Here is a 16,550-nt window from a genome sequence, read left to right as displayed (position 1 = left end):
AGCTTCTACTGGTGGAGATTCAAGTGTGCTTTGGAACTTAATGCCAGCCCCTATAAAAATCTGCACTCGACGAAGCTTCAGAAATCGAAGAGACGCCTGCTCAGAAATCGAAGAGGCGTTTGCTTTCTCAAAAGCTGGGCTGCTCAGAGACCACGAGGGTCGATCTCATAAATCGAAGAGGCGTTTGCTTTCTCAAAAGCTGGGCTGTTCAAAGACCACGAAGGCCGATCTCAGAAATCGAAGAGGCTTGCTTTCTCAAAAGCTGGGCTGCTCAGAGACCACGAGGGCTGATCTCAGAAATCGAAGAGGCACCTACCTTTCCAGCCTTGTCAGCACCTGTCACACGCACACTTAGCTTTGCGGAAATTATGGGCATTTTGTCGAAGATTTCTGGTGAAGTAGAAAGCACATGAATCGTACTGTTCAATCACCCACTTCCCACACGCAACAGTAGCTCATGGGTACCACAAATAACTTTGCCAAAGTTCTCTGACAAAGTTGAGTCACGTGAAGCTTGCAGCTCCCACCACATCACTCTGACCAAGAAGGGTAAAAGAATAGCAAAGAAACAACACTAACAAAGTTTAGACACATAAATTTTGAAAGTCTAGCTACCATATTATTACTCACAAGGGTAAAGGAACAGTACCACTGCTGGATAATTGGAAAGTCCCGGTGTGTCAACCTCTGTGCTTCGTGGCAAGGTAGACTAGCAAACATGCCCAACCTTTACTCACATTCAAGAAAACACTCCTAACAAGATTGCTTGCTCCAAAATCGAAGAGGCACCGCCCTCCGAATCTCGAGAGCCAGACTCCCAACATGATTACTTTCTCAAAAATCAAAGAGAGGGTAAAGGAACAGTACCGCTGCTGGATAATTGGAAAGTCCTTGTGTGTCAACCTCTGTGCTTCATGGCAAGGTAGACTAGCAAACATGCCCAACCTTTACTCACATTTGAGAAAACACTCCCAACAAGATTGCTTGCTCCAAAATCGAAGAGGCACCGTCCTCCGAATCTCGAGAGCCAGACTCCCAACATGATTACTTTCTCAAAAATCGAAGAGAGGGTAAAGGAATAGTACCACTGCTGGATAATTGGAAAGTCCCTGTGTGTCAACCTCTGTGCTTTGTGGCAAGGTAGACTAGCAAACATGCCCAACCTTTACTCACATTCGAGAAAACACTCCCAACAAGATTGCTTGCTCCAAAATCGAAGAAGCACCGCCCTCCGAATCTCGAGAGCCAGACTCCCAACATGATTACTTTCTAAAAAATCGAAGAGACACCGCTCTCCGAATCTCGAGAGCCAGACCCCCAGCAGGATTGCTTTCTCAAAAATCGAAGAGGCATCGTTCTCCGAATCTCGAGAGCCAGATCCCCGACAGGATTGCTTGTTCGAAAACCGAAGAGGCACCACTTTCCCAACTTCAAGAGCTGGATCTCCTTGGATAAAGCTTGTCTGTAATCTTCACACGCAACATCAGCTTTCCAGATACCACATACCACTTTTTCAAAGTGCTCTGACAGAGTTAAAACATGTGAAGCTAGTAGCTCTCACTACCGTGCTATGACCAAGCAGGGTAAAGGAATAACATTATTACTTGATGTTAGGGAGACTCCTATATATGTCAACCTTCATCCCCAACGGACAGGCAGACCTGCAAAAATGCTCAACCCTTCCTCTTATCTGAGAGGGCACTCCCAACGAAGCCTTTCGAAATATTCAGCTTTCTTCCCCCCCCCCCCCGATAATACCTCTGCAACAAGCTATACTAGAGTAAGAATATCTCATATCATCAGGGTTAAAAGCAAGAGTATCCCATATCATGCTTTTTCCCTGTCTTTTCCTTTAGCCTTGTTCTTACCTGCAAGACAAGGAGAAAGAGAGCAATCAGTCAGCACTTGGAATCAAGCTTCCAGCCAGGAACCCTTTACCTGATTACTTACCTGGCATTGCTCTCGAGTACTCATCTTCAACATCTTATGCTTCCAGGGAAGATACCGCATCTGCCTGAGGAACAGATAGGGCAAGTGAGAAGGATACAAGGAAGCATGTGGAGACAAGCGTAATAGCACACGTGCCGATAGATCCACTACTCTGTCAAAAGAAAAAGTATCCCATATCAGCAGGGTCGAACGTACTCTAGATTTGATGGACTTGTTTTGACCCTCAAATTCTTCAGTCGGCCTTATACTCTGGAGGAAACCAGAAAACCCTCCAGCCCAGTTCAAGAATAAGCCTGTGGAAAGTTACTTCTTCAAAATCAAAAGTATCCCATATCATCTCTTCTCATTTTTCTTCTCTTTATCCTTCATGCAACCTGCAAGATAGGGAGAATGTGAACAATCAGCCGGAGCTCTGATTGCTTACCTTGTCTGTCACCTCTTTCAGCAGATCCCCTAGCTCGGCGACTTGGGGGACTCCTACTACATGGTTTGTATCGCGCTTGACCAAGCCTGAAACTACAAGTAAGCTTCAAGTGAAATTGATACATTACCTTGTGCATCTCCACCAGTTAAAGATACCACCCCTGGATGGAGGAAGAGTACTTCCAGAGAAGATGCCACATCTACCTATGAGACAGATAAGGCAAGTCAAGACGATACCACACTCCGGTACTTAGAAGTTTCGTGATTACGAGATCATTCTCCCACAATATTTCCTAATGTCATTTGTACTAAATCATTCACTTGTACTCACTAAAGGATAGCTTGAACCTATGTACTTGTGTAAACCCTTCACAATTAATGAGAACTCCTCTATTCCGTGGACGTAGCCAATCTGGGTAAACCACGTACATCTTGTGTTTGCTTTCCTATCTCTATCCATTATATACTTATCCACACTAATGACCGGAGCAATCTAGCGAAGATCACAGAAAGCGACCGTTTTTGCTACCTAGGATCTATCTTGCAAGCGAACGGAGAATTAGGTAGAGATCTCAACCATAGAATACAAGCTGGATGGATGAAGTGTAAGAGTGCATTCGGCGTGTTGTGTGACCGTCGTAGGCCACTGAAGCCCAAGGGAAAATTTTATAGGACGGCAATAAGGCCAGCGATGTTGTATGGCACAGAATGTTGGGCGGTGAAGCATCAACACGTACACAAAATGGGTGTAGCGGAGATGAGGATGCTTCGTGGGATGTGTGGGCACACGAGAAAGGATAAGATTGGGAATTAGGATATCCGAGGTAAAGTAGGAGTAGCCGAAATTGAAGGAAATATGAGAGAAAATCGGTTCCGGAGGTTTGGACATGTGCAAAGAAGGCCTACTGACGCTCCGGTTCGAAAATGTGACTACGGGACAGAGGTTCAGGGCCGAAGGGGTAGAGGAAGACCTAGGAAAACTTTGGAAGAGACCCTAAGAAAAGACTTGAGTACTTGGATCTAACGGAGGACATGGCACAAAACCGAGCGCAATGGCGTTCTAGGATTCATATAGCCAACCCCACTTAGTGGGAAAAGGCTTTGTTGTTGTAGGGAGAGACGAAAGAAGAACCCTACATTTGCAAGATTGTGGAAATGTTTGAGGCAATGGTGGGCTATAATATTTTACCGCACATTGGTACTATAGATCACGAGACACTAATATTTCAAAGGAAACCTTTTCATGATTCTCTTTCCAAATACTTTGTTTCATGGTTTTGTTACGTTAAAAAGTAAGAATCCTGCTATTTGGCGCTGAATTATTAGTTTTTTGCTTTGTTGCAGGTCATAAAGCACTGTGCTAGTGTTGCTTGTGGGCGTGTATTTTTTTTCAGATGTCCGAGACGACAACCCTCTGGATTGTCTTGTTGAAAAACTTGATATTGTTAGGCTGACAATAAATGTATGCTTGAAGTTTCCATATTCATGCTTTTTTTGTTGTTCATGAAGTCCAACATGAATGAGTTATCCTTTTTCTCTCAGGTTGATCAAGATGTGAAGAGTAAATCAATTCCAGTGTGCAATTACTATTGCGACACCAAGTATTTTGCTACCGTATTCTACTTTTGTCAATCTGCGAACAGGATACTGTTCTTTTTCTACTTACTGTCATGATGCTGGCTTTTTCTTTCTTTCATTTGCAAGGTTCCTATGTGTTCACATGTTATTTCTGGTTTTGAAATTTCAGAATATGTGCAGTCTGGAAGTGATGACTCAACTATCTCTGTTTCGGATGCTGTTCTGCTTGGATAGTGAGGTTGATTCAAAGCTGTCAAATGGAGTGTGTGCGAAATCAGAAGTAAGGCTCCTGGACCTATATTTGGGTTGTGAAGGGATGTCCACTGGCTTGTGCCTTGGTGCACATTTGGGCAGTGTCAATCTTGTAACAGTAAGTTCCTATTTCTTAATTTATTTTATGTTAATCTTTTGACATCAATTGGATTTTGTTTTCTTGTTTATGTCGTTTAGAATTTGGACGTACCTTCCAAATTCCGTCCCGTTTTCAGTGGTTTCCAATTGGTTTGTGCATGTTTTGCATCATCCATTTTGCCAATATTTCTTAAAACCCAAAGAGAAAACCCAAATAACTGAAAAGGTCTTTGAAAATGGTGTTAGAAATAATTAATTAATTATTGGGTTTGCTTATATTAATTACCAGGTAAGTTCCTACACCCATGGGAAGAAAAGAACTAAGAAGTATAGTGCTTATACTTTGTTATCTGAAGTTTCTTGTCCTATATTGACATCACCCTTGAATATCATTGTCTTTGAATATCATCGTCTTTGAATATCATCGTCTTTGAATATCTTCGTGTTTGAATACCATCGTCTTTGATAGTGACAGTAGTTAGTGGTTTGGTTTCCACCATTTTTGTTATCTGAAGTTTCTACATTTTCAAGTTTGTCTTATTCCAAAATCAATTTTATAAACAATTAATTCTTTCATATCCGAAGTTCCTTCATGTGATTTAGCCAACGTATAAACACGTTGAAAACTAAAAATTATTCTAAAAATATGAGTGACCGTATTAGTTCAATTATAATATGATAGCAAACATATTATATTGTTGAACTAATTAGTCAATTATAATATGGTAGCAAACATATTATATTGTTGACCTTATTAGTTCAATTATAATATTGTAAAGAAGACACCAAGCTACTCCGTACTACAGTTTGGTGGTATTCTTTTTCACTTAAAAATGAGAGGTCTTAAATTTGAATATCGTGGATAACGAATTCGATACTAAATTAGGTTGCTTATTGTGTAACTTAACTAAACTTTCAATTTCAAATTAAATTGCTTATTGTATGATTTAGCTAAATTCCCCTTCGTGTGGTATAAAAATATATTATTAAATTTAAAAAAAATAAAAATTATGAAAGCAAGCATAAGTTTGATTTTTTAAATTACTATGCAAGTTCCCAGACTTTTGACATTTCTCTCTCTTTGCCTGTCTATGTGGAGTATGATAGAGAATCCTACTCCTGTCTATATATCTGCATGCACACCATTTCCTGAGCATTCAAATACCTCTTCCATTCAAACCATCAAATCTCACAAACCATATCATCATCAAGTACCTCTACCTCCCGATATATCTCCATCTCCACCTACCTTTGTGCAGAATAAAATGAGTTATGTTGTTAATACTGCTTGGGATCAGTACTTAAAGCCTTTTCTCCTTGCAGTTACAATAACGCCAACCCTACGGCTCAAACTTCTGATAATTGGTCCCATCGATCGAGATCGTGATTCCGATCGTGACGTAGAAGCCGCAAGGCAAGAAGTTGCAGACGGGAGGACGAACAATCAGTATGACAACAACAACTTAGACTGGGCAACAATAATCGTAGTGTTTTGCTTGACAGCAGCGATTGGAATAGCAGTTCTCCCCTTCCAAGGTTCCTCCGGCCAGTTCCATCTCCCTGTAATCTTTTACTTTTTTGGACTATCAATCTTACTTGCCTTCACTTGTATCTCGGTGAGCAAGTTTATTCACTTCAGCTACTGTCCTGCCGGAATAAAAATTGCCCCGATTTTCCATCAACTTGGCCTCTTCTTTGGGGTCACAGCCTTCTTCATATCCATCTCCATCCCATTTCCTTCATGGTTCAAATGTGCTGCCTTGTCTATCTATGTCGTCACCTTCCTCCTTGTAGTTCTATGCAATCTTCACTTCAATAAATATTACAAAACTCATGGTTTTAAGTACCCTACCCGCGCCATTGATCCTACGGCAGAATCATGCGGAGGTAGTGCTAACACCATTGATGATCAAGCATGCACCAGTAGTATTGACTATTGAGTGACGTGAAAAAACTGTCATGTAACGAGGATGTGTGTGTATATATACACACATATATTGATTAGTGCACTGCAGTACTTGTGGCTTCCTAATATTTGTCGTAGGTTTTTTGAAATGTCAACCGTTGTTTATTCTGTCTGGGGTTTAGTTGTCTCAAGCCTCTCACTGATGCTATGTTTCAACAAAACTAGTTAATTAATTTGCTACTTCTATATATTTCTTTTAGTGAAAGTATTTGTGTCCACCATTCGTAAGTGTTTAGAGTTATCGAACGTCTATATATTTCTTAAAAAATAAAAAGTCGTCCGAACAGAGAGAAAACGTGGAATGCAGCAAACCAACTCGCATCCCTACCATACAAAAACACGTGAGAGAATTCAGTTTTGAAGCCTGCACTCCATGGTATACAGCAAACCAACTCGCATGGCTTACTCAATAGTTTCCTGAGAAATACTAAAGGGATTCTCTTAAAAATGAGATTCTATGGACTCTATCATTTCATATTTTTTATACAATATTTTATATATTGGTACAGAAAATAACGTTAAACTTGAGTCTAAGAGAGTCACATTAGCATTTCTTTTAATACAATATCTTCCAGTAATTAGAATGTACATGGTTCCCAAAATGTCTGTGGTTTATATTTGAATGTACCATCTTAAGAGTTATTTTCAGGAACTGTTAAATTTTATTGCGACCTCTTTGAATTCAGGAACTCTTAAATTTTAGTTCGAATGTTTTGTATCAATATTTTCAGTTAGTATCAAATAAATCGTCATCATTTCACCTAAAAAAGGTCATTATACGCCAATAATTTTCTAGAGTGGCATTATTATAGTAGAATTGTTGTGTATATGTGGACATTTCCATTTTTCATCTTCTTTTAACAAAATTTTCATAAAAAAAATTAGGTAAATTCATAATTATTTGGTTTATATTTACTTGATAACCAGATAGTTTCCAACTTAATTTTTTTTAACTCAACGATCACAGTGAGGATTTTCTACACTATATTTGGATGAAAGAAATAAAATTAGAATTCAGATAAAATGAGAATTTATAAATTGACATGAACGAATTCCCTTGTTTGGAATTATAAACATAGAAATTTAAAGTTTTTGTATGGAAAAAAAATTGAAATTTGGGACCTCCAATTCTCAGGTTTAAATTTCATGTAAATAGGTGTTATTTCCTAATTTTTATGATTGAGAGTTTAAAACTAATAAATTTTGTATTCAATTCTATTGTTCTTTTAGTTAACCAAATAAGAAAATTCATAGTTTCTAAAAAATAAAATCTTGTCATTTTAATTTTCGTCATGTTAAAATCCTTAGTAATCTTAAATTTCTTGATCCAAATATAATGTTAGAGTAGATCATATTGTGAATTTTGAAATAAATTCCACTAATCTCTAATAACAGATCATCAAATATATCATGTAATGCTCTTCAAACTATATCTTTAATTTGCTTTTCTTGGTAGTCAAAAAGTATAACATTTCTGCCCAAGAAAAAAAAGTCAAAAAAGTTAACCATTATGTATTTTATGGGTGTCATAACTTTAACCAACTGGAGTCATTGGACCCACCTCTCTTCCTTGTCTTTTCCACCTCTCTCCTATTAGAGGAAATGAAAAAGCAATGCCTAACCATCTTTGGTGATGAAAATGTCATGCATTAAAATGGGGCACGTTTGTAGAGCTTAGGTAATCAAAATGAATAGATTTGTATGCTCTTCCATTTGTAATAATGTTCGAAGTTTTATGATATAAAAGAATTAGAGTAATTGCTTTGGGAAAAAGAAAAGGATTGATCGGCCAACCAAAGAAGCCACTTAGAATTTTTTTCATTTTGGAACAATTTTAAACTATGCAATTTTGATATATATTGATGTACAAATTTAAAGCTATTTTTTTTTAATTTATTATTATTAACGAGAGAGGGGGGAGGTGACACACCCCGATCCTAGAATCAAGGCGTGTTGGCCGTCACGTGAGCGTGACGTAACCAAAAGTGCGATGCGGAAGCAAAAGACAAAGAAAATACGAAGGAATAAAAAAAAAGCAACTACTAGCAATAATATCCAACTAACATGCTAGAGGAAGTTTAAGTGTGAAACACACATATTCAGAGCATAATTACTAGGTGCAGTCAAGTAGGATTATAACTAAATTACAACACCCGAAGGTGAGTCCTACATTTATGCAGTCTGTCAGAATGCCATGGGAATCCTCGTCGGCCACCAACGTTGCTAACTAGAACCTGGACGGGCGCAAAACAAGATTGAGTGGGTCAGTAAAACAAAACTTTTCGAAAACATTTCATTTAACAACATTTCTAACCCCTCACTGTAAAACTTGTATACTTTCCCAGAAAATAACATAATATGTATATAATTCTTCAAATATCTCAATTCACCAATCTTTATCAAAAACTAGAAAGTATGCCATGCAATAAGCGTCAATAACAGAATAAGGATGCAACATTACAACAGGTGAAATAAGGAATCAACCGGAGACCCTGTAGTTGGTCTTGTACGGTTAATTCTATAGCTCAATATCCAATCCAACCGGAGTCACCACGGTGACCTATACGACACTACTCTGCACATAAATCGGAACTACTTGAAGTAGTCTGTACGATAAGAAAGGTGTAAGAATACGCTCTAGTGCTTCTCTCATCAACAACTGTATAATAATCTAAAATCACCTACAAGTCGGAACCACCTCTCATGGTCTGTACGACATGCACCTACTTGGATCCAAGGTGAGCGTGTGGTGCGAGGTGAATAATATAAGCACTAACACCAAGGGTGCAGGTTTGAGCTTTCAATACAATTCATATCACAATAACCCATATGAATAACATAAAACTCACCTGATACTCACTTGTACGTCCCCCAAGTCTTCAGTCAAGAGAGTCTTTTGGGTGGAGACTTGAAATTCAGTCCATGTGTGGGCCGAAGTAACTAGATGTTGTTCTTGAACTGATGTTCGATATAAGGCAGTGCTCAATCTGAAATGACGCTCAACTAGAAGTAGCACACGCTGCTCGGCTGCTCGGCTCATGGCTTATGTTGCCTTGGTTAGCTCGGCTTGCGGCGTTTGAAGGTGAGGGAGTCCCTTTTATAGAATAAGGGCTCACTCCTCAATACATGGATGATGGGTTAGAGTTGATGCTCTCTAATGGTGGTGAGGGGAGTCCCTTTTATAAGGGCTCGCTCCTCAATACATGAATAATGGGCTAGAGTTGGTGCTCTCTAACGATGGTGAGGGAATCTCTTTTATAAAATAAGGGCTCGCTCCTCAATACATGAATAATGGGCTAGAGTTGGTGCTCTCTAACGATGGTGAGGGAATCCCTTTTATAAAATAAGGGCTCGCTCCTCAATACATGAATAATGGGCTAGAGTTCCCCAAGTATTTTTTATGAGGCCCAGTTGAGGCCCACTATATGGTACATAATGTAGTCCCCAAGTCTTTAGTTAATAGAGTCTGTTGGCTGGAGACTTCAAATTGAATCCATGTAAAGGCCGAAGTGGCGGTTGTTCGGATGCGGTATTTGTATACCCTGCACTGAAGCTTTGTAGGTGAAGCTTTGCAAGTGAGGCTTTGAAGCTAGAACTCTTATAAATGAAGCTTTTGAAGCTGATTGACATGAGTGATGCTCATGAATGTTTATGTTGATTGACATGAGTGATGCTTATGGATGTTGACATGAGTGATACTCATGAATGTTGGCATGAGTGATGCTCATGAATGTTGGCATGAGTGATGCTCATGAATGTTGACATGAATGATGGTCATGAATGTTTATGTATGATTGTCATGAGTGATGCTCATGAATGTTTATGTATGAATGACATGAGTAATGCTCATGTATAATTTGGAGTATTGGGCGTACTTTTGATCACCTGGTTGGTGGCATGAAGGATAGTACGGGTTGTACATTCCATCATCTGGTTGGTGGCATGAATGGCTAGTTGCCAAATGATATTAGAGTACGGGTTGTACATTTCATCACATGGTTGGTGGTAATAGCGGTAGGTTGCCGAATAATTGTGGAGTACTGGGCGTACTTTTGATCACCTGGTTGGTGCTATTTTGGGCTTATGGGCCTTTGCTCTCCACACAACATTCCAGCCCATTTATTTTGGGTTGTGCCGTTTTTTTTTTTTTTTCTTACCCTCGAATGGGGTTTATACAGATGTCTCCGACATATAAGAAAAATAAATTACATCGTACAAAAACAAGAAAAGTAAATCACATCATTCTGGTAGGGTGTTTTATTTCTTGCTTTTGCTTTCTCTTTTGCTTTCGCTTTCTTGGAGGACCGCTCTTTTTAGGAATAATGGTGCTCGGTGTCTTGTCAATCCAACGTCCCAAGGCACTGACACAATGAGATGTTGGGACCTTGTGGTGGGATGGCAACAGCTTGGCATCATTAGATGTCTGAATTCCTTTATCATTGTGGTCGCGGGACCATTTTCCAGTTGTGTGTTTAAATAAACTTGCTCTACCTTTATTGCTTTTGTTTCTGTTTCTTTTGACAAGCTGATGGACGGACAGAATGGCATGGGTCGAATTTAGCACATGCGAAAAGTTATTCCCTTTTTCCAAGTGGGTTGTTGAAGATAACCCATTACTGCATTATTCTCAGGGTTGTAATGATGATGCAGTTGAAGATTGTGCAAAGATACGGAAGAGCAAGAAGAAGACTTGGCTCTCAGCTTTGTACGAAATGGGATTATCACTGCAATAGGCAAGCTTTGCAGTAGAAACATATAAAACTCCCATGACTGGACTGATATGGACAAGTAACATGCAAATGAATTTTGAAGTTGCTCCTCGGGAGTTGTCTCAGAGGTTGATCAAAAAATCTTCTCGTAACCACCTTCTGCTAGAACCTTTGTTCCTTGTGCAATTCTGCCCATGGCAGCATCAGCAAAACTGGGGCTTGTTTTTAAGTGCTTCCTCGTGTTTTCGGCGAGATCCTCCACCTTCTTCGTAGGTTCACCCACCGACTTCCTCCACCTCCCAAACACGTTCCGCACAGTCTCCACCGAATCTTTGAATGAGAGAGATTGTGAGAGTGTAGGGGAGGATACAATATGGGTGGTATATGTGCTTGCACGGCATTTCTCAGGCCTCTGACCCGAGTTCAAATGCTTCTTTGCAAACGGCGCAGTGCGAGTCCGACCCGACGTGGGTATCGGCGATTTGAATAACGGGCATAGATTTCACAGTGGATTTAGACGAAGGCAGGTTTTCAGGTCGGCCCAAACCGTTGATTTCAATCTGGGAGAGCTGTTCAAAGAAGTGGTCGAAGCCCGAACCCATTAAAAGGTCGGACATGGTGGGCAGAAATGGTCGGAGCCCCGACCCCGCGACGTCATTATAGTAGAGTTCGAATGTGTTGGACTCAGTATCAGCCTCGGTGCCACGTAAGACGATGACCAGGTTGAATAAAGAAGACCCGTCGCCGGAGGCCCGTTGTACCCGGCGGAAGGTCGGAGTCGGGTTTTGGCCCCGTTCTTCCTCATGGCGGTGGAAGGACATGAATCTATGGCGGAAATGGTTCGGCTGCAGTAGCGGTTGTGGCATCGTCTCGATCTCTTCGAGAAAGCCGGTTTCGCAGTGAGGGCACCAGAGGACGGAGTCCAGAGAAAACATGCGGACGAAATGAGTGTATCTGTAATACTAATGCGACGTCGTCGGTGGCGGCGAAGGCATGGCCATAAGGTTTAGAGATCTGAGGGGGAAGAGAGAGAAAGAGTACTACTGTTGCTGCTACTGCTGCCTAACTTGTTGTGCTGCTGTCATTTTCTCTATTTCCTTGATTTCTTTCGCTGCTGCGGCTTCTTGGTTGTTATTCGCCGAGGGCTTGGCCTGATGATCAGCAGCTATTCTCTCTACCACCGTGGGTTTAGAGACAGTCGACTTTGTTTCTGTTTCTTTCTCTACCGCTACCTTATTATTAGTCGGTTGCTTATTACGCGGCTGTGACTGCGACTGTGAGGCCTCATCTTGTGACCACCCAGTCCCCACCTCTACATGCAATCGTGATTTTGTTTTTTAGGCAAGTCTGAGTCTGCACACTCCAAATGACTTTGTCATGCATGAACGATCTGTGAATCTTCATCAATGCTCAGATATTTTGCTTGCATGGACCCCCTGATGAATGTGTGAGCATAAAATCGTGCATAAACCTGGATCTAGGCACTGGAGTTGACAGATGGCCTTTCTTTGGTTTGCTTGGTCCTGGAAGTGAAGACATAGAGAGAGAGAGAGAGAGTGCGCTGTCAAATAAACAGGACCGCAAGCAGTGGGATTGTTACGTGGATTGCTGGGATTTTGTTTTGCAGTTTGCAGAGAGAAAGAGACTGAGTGAGAGAGGAGATGGCTCTGTGGATTTTCTGGAAAAGTTTTGGGTTCCTGGTTTCTGCAGATTCACGGTGGAGGTGAAAAAAATGAAAGAGAACCGACATAACTTTTCGTGTCGATTCCCACAGACGGCGCCAAATGTTGATGCACAAAACCGGATGGCCTTAATACAACGTAAATCCGACTGTGAATCTGCATAAACTGTAATTGACACAAGAGTTATCGTGGTTCACCCCAAGGTTTGGGCTACGTCTACACTGATTGTATTATATTTCTCTGTTGAAGAGGGAGAGAGAGCTTAGGGGATGTGAGGAGCTTTGAGAGGGGGTGAGAGGCTTAGGGTTTGTGAGGGTGAGGAGGCCCTTTTATAGAATAAGGGTTCCTCCCCTAATTACATATTTGCCCCTTCCTTTATTACATAATTACATTTAAGTCCCTCGAGTATTCATACGAGGTCTAAATACGAGGCCCTAAATATGGTATAAACATATTTCATATAATATATGCATGTATGGCATTTTAAAACGTACTTTCATTTAAATTCGATTTCTGAGAAAAATCAATAGTATAAAGGTAAATACAGAAAATACTGCCCACTCACTGGTAAGTCGAAGGGTCGTAACCCCCGTGACACCCTTGGATGTGCTCGTCCTCGGGATAAGTTTCACCTATATGCGAAACAACTATAAAAACGTTATTTAAAGCATACAACCAACAATACGCAATAACTTCTCATACAATGCTCAATTTGGGTATATGAATATATCACAGTGACCTACTCTACGTCACGGACGTCGAGGTATTTTTAGAAAAAAATTTGGACTTGCCACGCGCCCCCACGCGCCGGGATAGTCACAGGTCCACGCACCCCCACGCGCGTCATCCCCTACCTCCAGTCGCCGGACTGGTTTCGTCGACGCCGGAAAACTAGAGATTTTTCAATCTCCTTGTTTTCCGTCATTTCTCAACCATTTTCTACGCATTTTATACCAAAATGAAGCCCTAAACACGTAGAATCACGATGCACTACTTTAAGGCTAAAAAACATATGAAATCTCACCGGAGAAAATCCAAGAAAACCGGCCAACTTCGAACCCCACGATCCCGACGTCCAAAACCTTCAAACTAAGTATTCCGAGCTTCCTTGGGACCTCACTAAGCTCCCAATAAGCTTAGAATTCCCTGAAAATCAATATTCCACGTCCACATGAACAATACTCAAAACTGGGGGTTCGGATTTCAAGGGTTATCGAAGGTTCTAAGTTCCAAAAATGGTACCACTAAACTCACAAGCTTGCAAGGATGAAGAAACTCACCTTTTTGACGTCGATCCGTGATATTTTGAGGGATTTTGGTGCTCGTCCGTACAATTCGAAGGGAGAGAGAGAGAGAACTGCGAGGGAGAAGAGAGAGGGCACGGGGTGAGGAGAGAGTACATGAGGTTTGTGTGTGGTCCACCCAAAACAACCATATTTTAATCCCCTAACCACACAAATTGTAAACAACTCTTAATCCAACTTGATTTTTTTCCAAAAACTTAGGAAAATATGCATTATTCAATAACATGTCACACATACCTTAGCAACCGTTAAGGGCAATTCCGTCATTTCATATCAACGAATATGAAATTCCGGGACGGGTTGTGACAGAAGGGTTCAAAACTTAGACGTTGAGAAAACTCGATCCTCAAATTTCATACATTTTAGGTCCATACGTGTTCATCCTGTAAGGCTGTATATGCTTAAAAACATTTCTATCAGCATCATTTCTATTATAAAGGCAAATGTGTTTAACAATCAAGGGCAATGTTTCATCGGATATTTTGTAGGATTTTATTTTTTATTCTTTCTCTCTCTCTCTTTCTCTAAATCTTTATCGTCGTATATATTTTTTATTTTAAATTTGGCGATCGGGACTTGCATTTGATTTTGACAAAGTCCACTATTCCGTGCAAGATAGCTCGATAATAGTTTTAGGTGAGTCTCAATTGCACAGTACATATAATTTTGTTTCAATTTGTTCATCTTCTTCCGAATTTCTATGCAATTTTTTTGAAACCCAAATGATTCAATACATATAATTTTGCTTCAATTGATTACTATACTTTTCGGCATCATGCTACTTTATGATGCATTGGCCCAACGAGTTCTATAGGCACTCAAATGTTATATAAAGAAAGGAAGTTTTCTATAGTATATACTACCTCACAGAGAAGGCAACAATCTGTCGAACAATTCAACATGGTATCAGAGCCCACGGTTACGGGCTCGTATAAGTCAAAGGCTTGTCACTAAGAAGTATAGGCTTGAAAACAAGCCTGGATTCTTAATATAGAGCTAGCCTCTGAGTTCTTAAGAAGTACTTCTTGAAAAGATTGAAAACAAGCTTGGACTTCATTGGAGCCGACATCTGAGTTTCACTTGCCAATGTGTGGATGTCCACGTATGAACCACTAAATGGGATTACACGTGAGGGGGCGTGTTGGCAGTCCCAGTGGGGGTAAAGAAAAGCAATGACTTTAAATATGATTATCTCACTCTAACTAATACCGAGGCCTTTTTGGGACAAAAACTTCAGACCTGACGAATTGGGCAGGTAATAATTAACAATTTCATGATTACCACCATCGCTGTTGCAAAATAGACCAAAACGTAATATTTATAAGAACCTCACAATGTTTTGGTCACTCAACAATCGGGATATCTATATATGAAGTGTTGATATTTCAATGCAGAACTCACTGCATTTCTCTCGAGTCAATTCTCATTCACCCTGTTATGAAACATAGAGAGATTCAAAACTTAAAACATTCTGGGTCTATCTATATAAACGAAACACATTTTTAGCTTAATTCACTACATTGTGCATTGCATTGAACACCAAAACACGATAAACTCTTCGTAACAGTTAACAATGTCATGATATAAACTGAATCAAACTGGACAAGGCAAAAATTACTATCTTTGGCACTTAATTCGCCCTGTTCCGTTGTCCATAGTCAACCAACATCAGTGTTCCTTTCGGCTTTGATTAATTTGTAATTTTTGTGTATTGTGAAAGTTGAATGCGCGAGAATCCATTAGTTCATCTTTCGTGTATATGGAGAATGTCGTTTTCTGCTCTTTTTTGTCTTGACTCTTGAGTCGGAAAAAACACGTGATTCAACTTCTGGACCATGAAATTTCTCCCTGTGAACACGAAGGTAGTGAGTGCATGCTTGAACCTCCTCAAATAGTCCAATTAAGCCCCTACTCAACATCAATTAAATTTAATATGCAAGTACAAATTTCACGACGATTTTCAGAAATTTTTTGGGAAGATAAAACAAGTAAATAAATTACTTGTATTACACTCATAAATATTACAAAACACAATCTTTCAAATAAAATTTTAAAAGTTATGACACTCTTTCACTTTTTAGATACAAACTCTATAACACTCACACTCATTGCAAAGACTACTTACTTACATGACCCCTCTTACTTCTTATTCTTGGTTATTTGCTGGCTTCTCTGGCGAGAGATGAACAGGAGGTAGCAACGAGTGTGGAAGAAGTTGCCTCTCCACTGAAATTGAAGAACGCGAGGCAAACCAGGAAGGCGAGAGTTGCTGAGGAGGTAGCAACGAGTGTGGAAAAATCTGCTTCTCCACTTAAATCAAAGAATCTGAGGCAAACCAATAAGGTGAGAGATGAAGATGAGGTAGCAACGAGTGTGGAAAAAGCTACTTCTTTGCTGAGGAAGCCAGTGACTCAGGAGGTAGTTGCGGCTGATGAATGGGGGTGGTGGACGAAATTGTGGCTGAAAACACATATTTATAGCCTAGGGTTTTGACAAATTATGATGGGAAAAGGCTTAGGATTTTCAGCAAAGGCTTGGGCCTCAATCCAAGAGGGAAAAGAACTAGGGTTTGTGCAGATTTTAGGGT

General features: G+C 40.2%; 1 protein-coding gene and 1 long non-coding RNA gene across 3 annotated transcripts in view; both read left to right on the top strand.

The window, feature by feature from the left end:
• The window catches only part of LOC126588443 (DNA (cytosine-5)-methyltransferase CMT3-like), a 119,508-nt gene that overhangs the window by 91,528 nt on the left and 11,430 nt on the right, over positions 1 to 16,550 (top strand). The gene's annotated exons all lie outside the window — the stretch shown is intronic.
• Positions 11,399 to 11,767, top strand: LOC126588471 (uncharacterized). The gene is made up of 3 exons (XR_007611468.1): positions 11,399 to 11,484; positions 11,557 to 11,608; positions 11,749 to 11,767. It is a non-coding gene; the product is annotated as an uncharacterized LOC126588471 (long non-coding RNA).

Source organism: Malus sylvestris, chromosome 11 (assembly GCF_916048215.2).
Source record: "Malus sylvestris chromosome 11, drMalSylv7.2, whole genome shotgun sequence".
NCBI classification, from domain to species: Eukaryota; Viridiplantae; Streptophyta; class Magnoliopsida; order Rosales; family Rosaceae; genus Malus; species Malus sylvestris.
The sequence above is the reverse complement of the archived record's forward strand: the minus strand, read 5'-3'. Positions and strand labels throughout refer to the sequence as shown.